Genomic DNA, 12,624 nt, shown 5'->3' on the forward strand with positions numbered 1-12,624 from the left:
GTCTTTTTATACAATGGAATACGACTCAATCATAAAGAAGGATAAACTGGGGAATTGTTTTTAAAAGAATAAAACCAAGCAAATAAAGCAAAATAAAGCCAATCAAAACAAAACAATGAAAGCATTACAGGGCTTCAAAACAAGGTAATAGGAAATTAATAACAGCTACCATAATGCCTCTTATTATCTTCAAAATAGCTGACCAGATCATCAAACATAGGCATGTAAAATTAACCAAACAATAAAGAACTGAGTGGCTTCTTTACATAAGATGCTATCTTTTCAGAAATTTCAGGAGAGTGATCTCTAATTTCTGCTAGCTCTGTGTCTCCTGATCTTGTTCTGTGTGGGCTGGGGTCTGAGACTGTATTCCGCTCCTTTGTCCTGACATTTTCCTGTGTTCCTCTGAATTAGAAGATTGCTGCATCCCGGGTGCCTCCTGCATTGGCTGCCAGTCCCTCGGTGTAGTGGTCTGGACTGGAGTGCACTGCACCTGGGCTCCTCCAATCTGGGGTTCCTGGAGTACCCGAGGAGGCACAGGGCAGCAATTCATCTATGCTTTCCTAAGGGCCCTTGGGTGTGGTTTCTTCCTGGCTGGGTGCTGGGCTCACCTGATCTCTCTGGGACTTTCTTATGGGGCCTCGGGCCATCACTTTTTCTCTTGGTCTGCAACTAGAGACCATAATCATAAGTGAACTAACCCAGATGCATGTGTGCAAACGCATTTTCTCCCTATCGTGAGAAGCTGAAAGAGTAAATAAGATTCAAAATGTACAACAGATATTGTAAAATGGCAGGAAATTGCTCAAATGTAAAGAGAAACTGTATACACACACACACACACACACACACACACATAAGAAGTTAAGATAGTTATACTACTAACTTCTCTGAGTTCACTGAAAAGAAAGATTTGTGCTAATATTGTTTGGACATTTAAGTGCATATATGTTGTACTCTGAGTAATTTAAAGATAACATTATGTAATGTATTAACCATTGTTATCCTCCTATTATCTGTCTTGTTTTGAAATTTTTATTTTTTCTCTTTAAAAAAAAGAATTATAATCTGCCATTTAAAGTGGCCCTCCAGACTTCAAATAACCAGAGCCTTCCAGGAGTATTTAATTTAATGTTTTTTCAAGTGAACCACTTTCTCTAGTAACATATTACTGTGTTTATAGCAAGAAGAAAAGGGGGTTTTTCCTCATCTTGCATGGATTAAGGCCATACCTTTTCAAGGATAACATAGCCTGTGTTAATTTGGTGACAGTGACATTTCCGGGAAAGACACAAATCACGAGTCTTTGATCTTTCGACTATCCTGTTGGGTGCTTCCCAGCGGGTCCGTCTGACACCGGTCCCTTTCTCCCCATAAATGGCCTTTCCCAGCCATGGAGGTTCCCATCAGCAGAAGGCAGGATGGAAATCACACCCAGCATTCAGAACCCATCTGCTTTGACTAATACTCAACAACCCCACCCGGGCATATATAACATCACAGGACTTAGGAGACTTCAAGCATGGTTCTTACATATGCGTTTGCATCAACAGTTAAAAACAGGTGACAATAAGAATAAGAAAACAATACTCTTGTCCACCTGAAGCAAGTCCACGGCTCTATCATATGTGTTTCCATTACCCTGAAAACAAGGTCCCTCTTCCTTTATCTTGAAGAGCAAAGATCAAAATTTTTTACTCAAAATATTTTAGAGTTGTCAGATTGATACTAAGCCTCTAAAAGTTAAGTAAAGGAAGCGAAGAAAGTATGAACTCTGTTAGCACGTATTTATTCAGAGTAATTGGAATAAGCAGTGCACTTGTATTTATAGATCTTATCAACTCTTCAGAATCACTGTCTTTGAAGATATATTTAGATATATCTCTGTATTTTTGGATATATGGATCTTTGTATATATATGGATATAATATACGGATATATAATTTTTGCATATATACGGGTCTTTGTGCAAAGGAAACTGTAGAGATAACCTTTCTCTTTTTTTCCCCTGAAGGGAATAACAAGGCCACAAGAAAAAACTTTTGCATTATTCGTATAATTGCTTGACTTGCCCTCTTCATTTTGCTTGGGCAGAACAACCTGTTAAGACTAAGAGATGAAATAGGTCCTTAAAACTATAATTACTATCACATCTCCAGCAGTTGGTGCTGGCTGTTAAATGTTGCTCTTTCCCTCTTCCACGTGCACGCTTTCCCACCGCTGCTAATTGCCTTAATAACTGCTCTCTAGTGACGCACCCTTGTCCTTTGCCTTACTCATCAGTGTGAAGATAAGAAGGTAACACACTGAAAACAGGTGAGAAATTGTATGCTGACCTTTGATAATATATCACAAGTTACTGTCATTCCGATTCTCTCATGACCTTTATGATATATTTTAAGCACAAAATAACGAACAAAAATATCTTTGAGAAATTGCCTGCACTACTCCTCCTATATGCATAGAAATTTCACGATGACATTGTTAGGAAACTGGGGAAGACGGAGAAGAGCAAAAAAGGGCTGATTTCCTGAAAGCTGCTTGCAGGGTTCAAACTTCTTCATGGCCATGAACACGCTACCCACGCTGCTCCTACTGTCCTGCAGGGAACTTTTGGAATGCAGAGATTTGCAAAGATTTCCTTATTGCCCTGAGCCTTTCCTCAGACAAAATAAAAGCAGATAATAAATGCACTGTGTTTAGTAGCAATAAAGCAGGCCTTCAATAAAATCACCTTTTATGCTGTACAAGCTCTTCTGGGTTAACTCTGTTCTTAAAAACTACAGCCTACAAACATGAAAATTCAGAGAAGGTACAAAGTGAACGCTAGATCCTAGCATGCGTATTATTTTGAAATATAAAGGGTCTATGAAAATTTAAGGCAGTGATTTATAGCACATATGGGTTCCCAAAGCACCAGACTCCTAAGAATTCCCTCTGGATCTTCTACGTTACTCATTAATTACCAAAAATATAGCAACCCACACCACAGTAACTACGTTGAAGACATCTTTATTTGATATGTAAAGAGGAAAAGGATCACCAATATGTCTCATTTGTCCATCGCAGTACATGTAATACTGTCCCTGTGTAGACATTTTCATATCCAGTGATCGCCTGTTATATTTTATTTATGCCCTATTAAAAAACAATTCAAGCAATGTGATATATTTCGAGCAAAATGATAAAACTATCAGATTTATATAATAACTAGTCTAAGTGGTACATATCAAGGCATTTTGCTTCTGTGAATTATAGTACCAAGATTCCCCCATGTGGCATTCCTTTCGTAGTGGGCTACTTTATAAAGCCTAAGCTGTTTGTGTTTGCTGAGGGGAGGAGATGAATAAGTTATTAGAGCTATATGGGAAAATCCTCACTCTCAGCAAAACATAGCCTATTTATGGGACAATCTTAAAGGGCAAGGTATTTTTCATTGTGACCTTTAAAGGCATGGGAGAAAAAATCATTAGGGGTGGCTTTTCATGGAGGAAAGTGTAGATTTCGCTTCGTTGCCAATTTGGAATTGTTTGCATCTTTTCTCATTAGACTGAATTAAGAGTAATAAATGTCTACTTTTACCCTTGTGCCAAATTCTTACCCATTTTCTCAGTTCCTTTTAAGAAAGGGTATAACTGCACGTGCTTTGAGATCCTTGCAATGAAAATACAACTCAGGTCTTTTGTGGGTACCAGGTGAAGGTCACGAAGGCCAAAGCATCATGCCTCATTTTCTAATGGAATAGAAAGCTCAGAAAACTGTTTTCTATTTGGAACCTAACCAGAAACCTTCAGCAGAACTCACAAAACCTAATGGCCTCACATTTCTCCCAGGTCAGACTCAGTGCTTTTAAAACCTAATTTAGGTATTGAGATGGGAAGGGAATAAAACCCTGAATGACATAATCTAGAATTCTCACTTACATAATTTTAGGTATTCATTGTTATTTCTAAAATGAACTATCAGCTTGTTAGCAGAATAAAAATAAATCAGTTGGTTTTCGGATTGCATTGTATTCTGCTGAATTAACTTATCCTCATAAAGGAAGGTTTTTGCTGTTGCTGCTGCTGCTGAGGTTGTAGGGAAAGCGCCAGGCTCTTTTATTGCCATGGTAGCAGCAATTGGGGCAGACGCATACACTTTTTTTTATTCAATCTATGGTATAATTCAAATTGAGGCATGATGCTGTAAGCATTAAAATATTTATTGCTCTACAATCCATGACTGTAGAATTTAAATGAACTTGTAAATCCAACAATAGGGAAATAGTGCAATCAGTCTGGTCATTTTTCTGCATAGAATATTATGAAGTCATTAAAAATAATTATGAATACTATGCAAGAGCACAGAAAATGTTTATGTTATACTATTAATTGAAGAGAACAGAAAATAAAGTCAGTGATTGCTGTAATTCCAGTAACATAAAAAATATATATATACATATATATATACATGCTCAAACACGGAAAGAGGACATAGAAAAGTGATAAAGACATTTTTATGGTGGTAAGATTAAAAGAAAAATTTTTCACCATGAGATTTATTTTAGTGCCTGTAAAATTATTAAATTTTTTGGGTAAGGGAAGATACCTGAGTCAGCATGAGTGAGACCAGCTACTTGACCTAAAAAGAAGCAACAACAAAATCTGTCTCTCTCCCTCTCTCTTACTTTTTAGTCTTGCAGCATCTGGTGTAAGATTTACCTGCACCGACAACCAGACTCTACACATCCAGGGAAGAAATATCAGGATCACCATCTAACCTCACTTGCCTATTTTGACATGGAGATGTTAACCGTATCTAATCTCTTAAAATTGTTGTAAAAATTAATACAGGTAAAGAATGTGATATTTAGTAATGGTCAATATTAGTGAAATATCATTATAATTTCAATACAGCATGAATTCTTTGGGGGTCTTGGGAACAAAGATCCAATAGGAGGCTGTTGCATTTAATTTTAAATTACCAAAACACCTTCATTTAGAGTGGTGGGGTGCAGCACTAAGGGGAGAGTAATTAAACAGAGGTGTCATTTGCAATTTATAAGCAGCTTCCTACACATTTATACACCAAGGGTAATGTTGATGGACCACAAGAGTGAAGAAAACTTTTTGCAAGGCTAATTTAACCAAAAGCATGATCTATGACAAGATAAATAAAAACGGAAATCTCTTTATGCTCCATCTGGGAGTTGCTGAATAAAATTACAGATGCAAATTATGCTCACAGAAAATGCACCAATCTGCTCTGGTTTCGTTTCACACTGCCTTTCCTTTCTCAAGTTACCATCGTATGTGGCCTTTGTAATGACATTGATTAACTTCTCCTGAAAATTTATGGCTCTGCTGCTAGACGCAGGCTCACGTCAGCATCTATGGCCAAAACAACCAGACAGCGGCATAGCTCTGTGTGCTCAGGTGGTTCCTTCTTAGTGAATTGAGGTCTGGTGCTTCTGAAGTTCCCTTCAGCAGACAGGTGGCTCATTTCTGGTTGCGTTTGCAGGCCACAGTGCTCAGCTCTGTGATGGAACGTCGTGCCAATTGTGCTCCTTTCTCAAAGGGAGGCTTCAGCCTACTAAACTTGTATGTCCTGACAGCAAGACATTGCATTATCTAAGGCAAGTGACCCATTCCACTTACTCAATCTTTAGCAAGCAAAGGGTATGTGTATCATGTATGTGTGAAGGAAAAAAGAGGAGGAAAATATTGAGAAATGCAAGGGATTATGAGTTATCTGTTGGAGAAGAAAAAACCTAAACTGTTGAGTGACACTCTTGGTAAGGCTGCGGGGAACCAGGCACTTCCTACATGAGTGTAAGTTGGGGTGACACATGTGAAGAGCATTTTTGTAATAACTATAAGAATTATGAATGTGGGGACCTGCAGAAGAGCAGATAGGGAGGGCTGAGGCCTAACTAGTCTCCTCTGTGAGCACAAAGGAGCAAAGTGGCGTGCAGGTGCGCTGGCATGTTATGGAGTCCAGGGGAAAATCCACACAGCTGAAATCTGGCTGTTTACCTGGCCATGCACTGTGGGTGGTGGGAGGCAGATGACTCTGGTGTTATTCCAATTTTGCTTGTACTCATGTCTGAGTGAATAAAGGTAAGTGAGCCAGGTGCATGTGCTCTCTGTCCACTAGAGGCAAGAGCCCCCTGGCCACTGCATTCTAAACTAACTGGCTCGTTTTGTCCTTCATCCTCATTTGGTCCTGGTTGGGTGACAAACTAGTAGCTTGGTCCTCTACAGATGCCTTCCAGGCAGCAGGAGAGTCCTGCTTAGTCGGCCCCTCATCCTTACACTATGAGGCACTGGCTGCTTAGCCTCCAGTGCAAGTTTATCCTGGGCTGGGGTCCCACACGTTCATTCCCACTCCTTTCTGCCATAGCCTCCTCCTGCAAGAGCTTGTTTCTGTCCACACACTATGACATCTCTCAGGGAGGCCCTGCAAACAGGAACTTGGAAGTTGCCGGACTCCTCCTTTGTGATGCCCAGAAGCACCTGGAGATGAGTGGCAGAGAGAAGGAACAGTGTGGATCATCACGCAGGCTCCAGGATATAACGTCTCTTCAGGGCGGAACTGAGCTCAGCATTACAGGCGGCGGTGTCTCTTTCTGCAGATTCTTTTAGTCTTAAGCAGCTTCAAATGATTTACAGTAGTCACAGGATAACTTATTAGAGTATTAATTGCTGTCTCTGTTCCCAGCAGAGGAGATACTAGATGGACACCAAGCTAAGATTCTCTTTTCACATTCTAGAAATTTCTGGGCTTCTAGGTTCATGGCTTTTATTTCTTTTTCCTCTAAGTAAGTTTTAGGCACTTCTTACACATCCCACTCCTTTCTGTGTTACACCACAGGGGAGGAATGGTCTGACTGTCCTGAGGGGAAATGCATGGAGTTTGGTGGAAAGTCTCTGAACTAAAAGGAGGGACAATCCTAAGGGCAGCAGGGGCTCCAGGGATTTGACAAAAGATGTAGAGCTGAGTTCCAGAGGTTGGAGGAAACTCAGAAAGCCAGAGTTTTTACAGAGTGGCTGTTTGAGCTGGATTAAGTAAATTGGGCCGTATCACATTCATCCCTAAGCAAAATGCAAGGAGTAACCATGTTTCATTTCTTGGGTAAGGGGTAAATGCCTTTGGTAGGTTTCTGAAAGTTTTCTGGTTACAAGGATCTCTACTTCTGGGGAACTCTGAGATCAGCTCCCTTTGGCAGCCTTCCTAGGGGCATCACTGCACTGGGACCGAGGGTGACAATCACTTAACAATAATGATACACTCCACATGCTAAACACCATCTGGGAGGAACCTCTGAGTTTCCAGGGGCTGTCTGTCCAGCAGAAACCTGCCCACTGGGAAGATCGGTGTTGCAGAGACCAATCTCATTCCACTTTTGACTTTAAGATTATGTTTTTCCTCATTGAGTCTTCACACAACATTTTTGGAGTAACATAGAGCGCCAGGCGCTGTTGCTGATGTCAGGGTTGGCAGGGCCCTCTGTGTGCTGAGAATGTGGAGCTGCTTGCTCAAAGAGCAAGGAAAAGTTCTATTAATGGTACTAAAATACAAACCTTTTCTTCCTATGGTCTCTCAACTCCTTCTAATGCCCCTAATTTGCTAGTTAATGTTCCATCTAAGTAAATGTGAAATTTTCACTTTTAGCATGAACTTTTATTTATTCTTGTACTTCTCAATTCCAGCTTTAAGTGCAAACATAAGAGCATTTAACTCATATTCAGAATCACCAGAATCACAGAATCTACATTCCATAACTCATCTGTGTGGCTATGTTTCAGTTTTTAATCAGAACAGTAGAAATACTTCACGAAAACAACTCAACTATTTTTATTTTACTTATTGATGTTCTTGCCTTCTGGGAACACTATCCTCAGCTCATCAGTGAAGAGGAAAGGAGTTAAATTAAGAAGGCTATGAACTGTCCTGCCTCACTTTTTCCTTCATTGTTATTGACACAAGTGGTTGGCTAATGCAGGAAAGAACATGATTTTAAAAAGGATGATAAAGTTCGTATTTGTGTTTGATGACTGCTGTAACATCATGCTGTAAAATCATACAGACTTACTATCTTTCTCTTCTAGAGGTCAGAAGTCTGAAATAGGTCTCACGAGGTCAAGATCAAGGTGCTGGTGGTCTGTCCTCTTTCTGGAGAGGGAGTAGAGAAGAATCTACACTTTTTCAATTCCCAGCTCTTAGAGAGAGTCCACCCTCCCTCTGCTCAGGGCTCATTTATCCAACAGAGCCAGCAAGCTCAGGTCAGGTGCTACCCTTGCTGTTATCTCTCCAGTTATTTCTCTCCTGTTTTCACCTACAAGGATGTGTGTGCTGCCTTTTAGTACACTTAGGAGTCCAGGACTATCTCTCCATCCCAGTGTTCGCTAGTAAGCGTTCTTGATTATCCCTGTACCCATGTAGTAGGATGTGAATGTCTTTGTCTAGTGAGGTCATCACCTGCGTATTTGGTGGCCCTTGCTTTTTAGAACGCCATTGGCTTTGTTTTGTATTCAAAGCAAATTCAGGTTCCAGTAAAAGGGAAAGTTGGCTTCTTGGAACCATTGACATCCCTGCTGACTCTGCTGTGAACATGGTTCATCTGTCTTGTGCCCACTTTTGGTTAAACCTTATTTCCGTGCACTGTGGCCATGTCAGAATTCTATATTCGGAGGCACGCAGGCACTCTACAGCTGTGAGGCAGCAAGCAAGGGCGAACCACAAATCTCAGGCATCTCTGCTATTCGAGTACATGCTCCACCTGTCCTGGTAGACTTCATGCACAAATCACAAAGTCAAAGACGAAATTATTAATTCCAGGGAGTGACAGTGACCCTTTACCAGGTTAAGGGCCTTTCTGCATGGGAAGCCCTGTGAGTCTGCACAGTTCAGACTCCACAAACCCGTAAGTAAGATTACTCAAACCTTACTTTCCAAAAGTTGATATTAAAAAACAGGAATGCAAATACCTTAATAGTACAAATAGAATTATGATCACCTCATATTTTTCACTCATCCATTTCATCCGCTAACAAAGGCATACACATATCTTCCCATGGCTTTTCACATTCACCATAATTCACTTAATGGGCTACCTATAGGTAAGAGGAGAAATGTTTCTTTCTTTCTATCTTTCTTTCTTTATTTTTGGTGATATAGCACAGTATCTCTTTTCATGTGCAGTTGGAATTTGTTATTTGGTTAAGAAAAAAGTTTCAAATGAAAATAGTTTCATTTTTTGTATTTTTTAAACAAATTTTTAAAATTTAAGTTATACCTATTTTTGGAGCACAGTGTGATTATTTTATATATATATCTTATCTGTATAAAATATGGGATTATTTTATATACATATTTTAAGCACATACCATGTACAAGGATTAACTAAGAATAGCATTTTCTTTTTTAAAAACATTTATTATTTCTTTTTGTAAGAAACCTTCAAATTCTTCTCTGCTTATTCTCTATAAAATACATAATATACTGTTATAAATTATAATCACCCTATTACACTGTAGAATACTAGCATTTATTTCTTCCATCTAATTGTAAGTGAATCATTTTTAAAATACATAAATATTGGAAGGTCCATAAACCTGCATTCATTGATATAAGGCCATAACTATTGCTTTTTATATAGAAACTCTGAAGTTTTACTGTTTCTTATGAATCACATTTCACGTGCAGAATCCGTGATTTCTGGTTCATTTCTTTGAAGGAATGCAAGAGTTTCTAAAGATATTCATGGGCACGTAAGTACAGTATTGGTCCAATTTGAGTTCAGAATCTCCCTAATTTTACAATCCTTATTGTTCCACAGACATAAATCAACAACGTATTTTATGTTGTGACTGGCCTTTAAGCAATCTTTTCACAGACTTTATTTGTATTTATTTTCAAGGGATTAGAAACTTTAGAATTCACATTTCATCTCTGCACAATAGTCAATGTTCTAATTACAGCTGGCGTAATTATAAGTACAGATGACATAGGTACTTAGTCAAACTATATGATTTGCTAAGTACAGCGATGACCTAAGTTTTACTAGGCGAAGGAACTGGCTTTGATATCAATACGAGGTCAGTGGTGAGCGCAGCTGGACAGCATGGCAGAGACAAGAGCCGTGACCTCTCACCCAGCCTTGTGTGGACACCAGGTTCTACAATCTTCCGCGGAGACTGGAAAATGTCATCTGATGTGGACACACAACTCAAGAGAAACCGGTTTCAAAGTATTCCTATTTCAAAGGCACGCCTTTAAGAGATTATATGTCCTTAATTTCTTTATGCACAATTCAAGGATGCCAAAGAAGCTCCCTGTTTGCTCACCATCTCTCCAGGCCCCCTTTGTTTTACAAGGCTGTGCACCCCTCCCCCACAGGCAGTGAGTCTCTCTCCCAGCTCTGTCCTCTTAAACAGCCTGACCCAGCACTGGTCACGGAGTATTGAATTCCTTGTCTTTCTGTCTCACTCCCTGATTGGAAGACACTGCGTAAATATTCCTGGACATGTCTGGTCTCACAACATGCAGCTGGCTTTGCGATTCTCCTTTCTTACTTCTGTAACCTGATGTTACTAAATAACTTAATTATATCATCTATCACTCTTTGAATCAAATCCTCACTCTTGCTAAACAGTATTTTTTAAACCTTATTATATAGACACAGTGCTCAGAGAAGCACCTGATCCATAAAAAGTTATTTATGTGCTTCTGTTATTATCTTTTCACTAATATATAAACTTTTGTCTTAAATGTCTTATTGGATCTATTCTCACATCCAGTCAATTTTTCACATCTTTGGGGATTTGACTTCCAAGCATAAATTCAATTCTTAGCATGCAATTGCCCTAAGCCCTCATCAGTTACCATCATGACTTATTACAGCAGCCCTTGCAAAGCTTTTCAAAATAAATGATCATTTCAATGATCATTTTTATATATTGGTATGAAAAGCACAAAAGTAGTATTACCAATTGGAAAAATTGAAGGAAAATGATATATTCACCTTATAAAAAGAACACGGTGAATTTTAAAATGTGGCTGGGAGGAAAATTTCAAGTGTTCTTTTCATTATTAAGCTCTTCTTTCCACAAGCTTACATCTTTCCTTTCTATTCAGACAAAGGCATAGGAACTCTTTAATATTAGTGTCGATATTTTAAAATTTCCATACCAGTACCATAAGCAGTGCTGAGAAGCTGTCACTGGAGCATGAGCTGCATCTGGAATTTTCCGTGTCACTGTCTGCATCCCGCAGCATTAGGACTCAGGAGCTGCTTCGCCCTCTTGCACAACTGTGTCTTCAGTGTTGGTTCCATCGCTGTAACACAACCTGAGATCATCACTTTATGCAGAGGTGAAGTTTATGTTGGCTCATGGTTTTGGAAGCTTTAGTTCATGATCCGTTACCCTGTTGCTTTTGAGCTTGTGGGGAGACAGCACATCATGGTGTGTGCACACAGTGGATCAAAACCATTCACTCAATGATGGGAGACCAAAGAGAAAATGAGGCAGAGACCAAGGTCCCCTATCCCTTTTGAGGCCTGCCCCTGTAACCTGGAGATCTCTTAAACTGTTAAGATTTAGCTCTCAACAGTTCTACCACCTCCCAGCAACACCAGTCTGGGACTTCAGCTTTTTAACCTCATGCCTTTGAGGACACCTCCGAACCACTAACCCCTAGTAACGCCCTTCACACACCAAACCTGAGCCACCCCTGACTTGTTTTCATGTCTTACCCTGGATGTTTCTTAACACTCTGGTGTTACCATTTAACTCGGTTTACTGCTCCATCTAAACCACATCCCATGTTCCCCAGTCTGCTCATGCTACTCCCAACAATACTTCTGAATTTATTTTCCCAGTTAATTCAGCTAATCATAAAAGCCCAGCTACCACCAGTCCTTATGAGGTATGCCCTGGTTGCCAAGCTACACAATGCCAAGGTAAGCCTGGGTATGCTGTCCACGGTGGCTGTAGCCCACATCGTTCTTGTTTCTCATGGACCCTAAAAACTGCTTGATGTGTTTGTTTAGTTTGGTTGCCTGTTCTATTTCTCAGTCCTTATTACCTGGAACTCTTTGTTGCTTGTGAACTCTTCTCATCTGATATTGGCATTGGCTCGGAAGACGATCCTGCATGACAGGACATTAGAGTAGAAGGGTAAAAAGGATGGCTTGAGCCAACGAGGAGAACCTGTCCCAAAGAAGAGAGAGTGTAGCCACCAAGACACCTCCTGTTGCTCACCAGTCTAGCACTGAACTCAGCTCTTTGGGCATTAGCTTGTTACCATCTTCATATTTTCAGATCCCAAACATGGACTAGATCAATACAAGTCATGTAGATTTAAATCATGCTTGGTCTAGAAAACCCAAGGACTTTCATGACCATATCATTATCATAAGTTCTGAAAGGCAAAACAAACACTGAATGAGAAAAAAATTAATTCCTAGTTTTCATGTTAGTGGCATCTTCTTACTTTTATCTTCCTTAATAAGCAATTACGTGAATTTACTGTATGTTGCAAAAGTAAGACTTTTCTATAGTTTTAATAGACTGAAGATGCACAAATGAATCTCTGTAGTAGATTTCTCTCTAAATACTATTGGTTTCCTATATGCAA

The sequence above is a fragment of the Cavia porcellus genome, unplaced genomic scaffold (assembly GCF_034190915.1).
Source record: "Cavia porcellus strain 051 isolate PalLab524CR breed Dunkin Hartley unplaced genomic scaffold, mCavPor4.1 scaffold_1, whole genome shotgun sequence".
NCBI classification, from domain to species: Eukaryota; Metazoa; Chordata; class Mammalia; order Rodentia; family Caviidae; genus Cavia; species Cavia porcellus.